Below are 3,995 nucleotides of genomic sequence, written 5' to 3' on the forward strand. Positions count from 1 at the left end.
TTTCTCCGCCGGAGGTGAGAGCCGAGCCTGCGCTCCGGGTGTGGGCCGCCCCTGGGGGTCCGCGTCCCGGGACGGAGGGGCGACGGGGGACGGCTGGAACTGGGCAGAGCCCGCGGAGTTCGACACGCGGAAGGGTCTCTGTGACCCCATCATTTGGGGCGCCTCTCGAGCCTCAGCTACAAAAGGGGTCTCCACGCTGAGTTCTCGCCCCGTTTCTATGGTTACCTGTTCAGCACCGATTCAAACTGCCGTTCTTTATTGACAGCGCCATAGAGGACACGAACACTCCTGCCCGAAGGGAACAATAAAGATTTCTCCATTCAACAGCGCCAGAGACGCCACAAGGCGGCCATCTTGAGGCTGGCGAGGAAGGGATATCAGGGAGGAGGGGGAGGCCCGGCCTGCCCCGCGCGCCGCGGTCCAGTGCTGGGGGCGGGCCTCCGGGGCGGGGCCTGCGTGACGCATGCGCTCTCCACCAACGCTAGGTCCCTGGGGCCAGTCTGGTGCTGGCCTCGCCGCTCGTTTTTGCTCCTGTCCGCGCAGTTTTAGGAAAGTTCTAACTAGGTCCCGCCGCCCCTGGCCGAGGCAGCCCTGGGATTAGGATCTTATTTCAGAGAATGGCGGAAAGATATACACAAAAGATTTCTCTCCATTTTCCAAAACATCACGTTCACGTGCCAGGCGGAGACGGGACCTGAGGCTTGTTCCCGGGCGTATTCTCATTGGTGGAGAGGCTTGACACTGCTCCGACATGTTTGGCTAACAGGCCCGCATCAACCAATCGTGTCTTGAAGGCATTTTTTTTATCCCGCCTCTACTCCCAATTTTAGTATTTAGGGTTTTGGAGAAAACGTGTTTACGGCAGTTTGTTTACTAAATTCCTGTCTCCCGCACTTTGTCGCACACCATACGTTCCACGTTGACGCTCCTCTTGCCAGCCTCACACAGCCAGGCAGATGAAGTCGGATGCAGACAGCCCCAGACTCAGGCAGGTGAAGTTGGATGCAGACAGCCCCAGACCCAGGCAGCTGAAGTCAGATACGGACAGCCCCAGACCCAGGCAGATGAAGTCGGATACGGACAAAGTCGGATACGGACAGCCCCAGACCCAGGCAGGTGAAGTCGGATGCAGACAGCCTAGACTCATCACTCGCTGCGCCCTGTCCCTCTGACACGCAGCCACTTTTTCTGTCACCGCCAGTCACGCTGCCCAAATCCAGTTGTCTCAGTACAATGCCGGGCTCCCTGTGTGTCACAGCTGTTGCCTCCACAGTGTCAACATTCGGTCATTGTCAGACTGACTCCCACTCCATCACCGTTTTTAATCACAAATTCAATCCACTGGGCAGAACTGTCATTCGTATTATCAGTGGCCCCTCATTTTTACCGTCACTGTCTGATATGCAAACACTGTCAATGACCACAAACGTCAAGCTGTTCTGTACAACGTTAGCACTTGGACTGTGTGCCCAGCTGTCGCCCTTTCAGTTGTCTTCACTGTCACTGCCACTTGCCTACTTTCACTGCCACACAGTCACACCAATATTTAGCAAGCCCTCACCGCTACACAGCTGTCCTTGTTACTGTCCAGTCAGTCACTTTCACTGTTATACTCACACATCACTGTCTCGTTCAGAGTCAGATTTAATGTAGCTGACCTTCGGTCACTTTTGTAGTCACTCGAGCCACAACACAGCTGTTGAATCTCCTAATCATTTATTTCCACTATCGTTGCATTCTCCTTTAGTAAGAACCTTCAATATAGGGTTGCCAGATTTAGCAAACACCTACAATGTTTCCTGGCACATAGTAGGTGCTCAAGAAATACTGGTCGAATGAATAGATTTAAAAAACACAGTATTGCCCTAACCGGTTTGGCTCAGTGGCTAGAGCATCGGCCTGTAGACTGAAGGGTCCCAGGTTCGATTCCGGTCAAGGGCATGTTCCTTGGTTGTGGGCACATCCCCAGTAGGGGGTGTGCAGGAGGCAGCTGAATCAATGTTTCTCTCTCATCGATGTTTCTAACTCCCTATCCCTCTCCCTTCCTCTCTCTCTAAAAAAAAAAAAAAATCAATGAAATATATTTTACAAAAACAACAACAACACAGTATTATTCCAATGTACTGTATGTGAATGTGGATGACTTGAGGCTTATCAGTCACAAACAATAGGAATAACTTTGCGGGTACAATCTGTCCTCCCTCTTCCACTTACCCAAACTCTGCATCTTATTGGGATTTGAGGAGAAAGTGGGAGAAATGTGGCCACTATGCCTAAACTGAATTCCTAGGGCCGTGTTTGCAAAGTGTAGGTTTTTTTTAAAGTTTTTATTTCTTATTTTATTTTATATTCTAAAACAAAAATACATTTGCCGTGGAGCATTTGGGAACATTGGAAGGAGTCCCTCCTTCTGAAGGGCTGTTTTAGACATAAAGAATGCCATCCCTGCTCTTGCTGGTTTGGCTCAGTGGATAGAGCATTGGCCTGTGGACCAAAGGGTCCCAGGTTGATTCTGACCAACGGCATGTACCTTGGTTGCAGGCTCCTCCCTGGCCTGGGCCCTTTTTGGGGCATGTGCAGGAGGCAACCAATCGATGTATTTCTTTCACATCAATGTTTCTCTTGGTCTCTCTCTTCCACACTCTCCAAAAGATCAATGGAAAAATATTCTCGGGGGAGGATTAACAACAACAACAATAAGAAAAGAACACCATCCCTCAGTGCACCCCACACACGAACTCATAGCCAATGGGTCAACGGCTGCAGCTTCTCCATCATTGTTTACTTGTGGTTTTGCATTACCAGGAACTCCCGTGGGGATGCCTGCACCGCAGTGCATGAAGAACAGCACAGGGTCATGGAGAGCAATTGTCCTGGTTTCTGGCTGGACCCTCTGAGAACCTAATCTCTTGGGATCTCTTCAAGGTTTTTAGAGAATTAATGATTGCTTCTAACTAATCGCCAGAAAGACCCAATGCTTGACATTGAGGGGAAGTTACTGTGGCCTTTTCACCCTTTTTTCTCACCGTTGAGAGAAAAATGTTCCCAAGACAGTGACTGAGGTGGCTCCAACTAACCTACCATTTCTGAAGTGACTATTACATGCCAAGAATCCGGGGTGAACAGGACATGGTCCCTGCCCTGGTAGGAAGCAACACAGCCACTACCACATCTCCAGCTACTAACAAGTCATCACTGACCCCTCTTTACTCTCTGCCAGGCACGATCTTTACCTGGATTATCTCATCTAATGCTCATAACCACCCAATGAGGTGGGTCACACATCACACTCTTAGCCCCTTCTAGGCAGGAGGAAATGGACTCAGAGGAAAAAAAAATAATTTGCTCTAGGTAACACAGCTGCTAAGCAGTGGGTTTGGAGTTTAAAACTAGGAAGTCTGACTCTAGAGCCTTAATTGTTTTACCCCAGAATAATGACTTACTGTTTTTACAAAATATGAGGTTCATTGTGAACAATTCCTGGATTACTAAAAACAAAAAACAAAAACACACAAGAGAGTTAGAAGCAGAATCGCTATAAATTCTACCACTTGGCGGTGACATTGCATTATAGGGGAGCATCTCTCCATCTCTGGGCAGATATACTCAGATAGGTAGATGGACAGATAATAATGATGATAATGACAGTTTCCCCCTAGTGAGCACTGTGTGCTGGATGCTGTGCTGAGTGCTTTCTGTGAATTAACACATTTAATTTACTCAGACATGAATAGACAGCATTTTATTAAAATGAGTTCATTTAACATATTCAGGGGTCACAGCAGCAGCCAACCACCTGGTGGTGTTCTCCCCAAATCTGGCTCTTTTCTCGGTCTTTGCTGTCTCCTCTCTGCCTTCCAATCAGATCTTAGCCCAGCGTCCTTGGGCTGCAAAAGCCGAGTCTTTAAATAGCATCCTCGCACAGCTGCCGCCTGGTCAAATGTCTCTGCTGTTCCCCAAGGCGGCGGTGTTATTTGTAGAAGTGGAGTTTGCTC

The 3,995-nt window shown here is 49.0% G+C and overlaps 1 protein-coding gene across 2 annotated transcripts in view; it reads right to left on the bottom strand.

The window, feature by feature from the left end:
• Positions 1 to 370, bottom strand: part of ZBTB40 (zinc finger and BTB domain containing 40) — a 61,715-nt gene extending 61,345 nt beyond the window's left edge. For both annotated transcript variants that reach the window (XM_015557254.1, XM_015557255.1), the window contains exon 1: positions 226 to 370. The gene's annotated coding sequence lies outside the window, so the exon portion shown is untranslated. The remainder of the gene's footprint in view (positions 1 to 225) is intronic.
• Between the last annotated feature and the right edge of the window lie 3,625 nt (positions 371 to 3,995).

Source organism: Myotis davidii, unplaced genomic scaffold (genome assembly GCF_000327345.1).
Source record: "Myotis davidii unplaced genomic scaffold, ASM32734v1 scaffold149, whole genome shotgun sequence".
NCBI lineage: Eukaryota > Metazoa > Chordata > Mammalia > Chiroptera > Vespertilionidae > Myotis > Myotis davidii.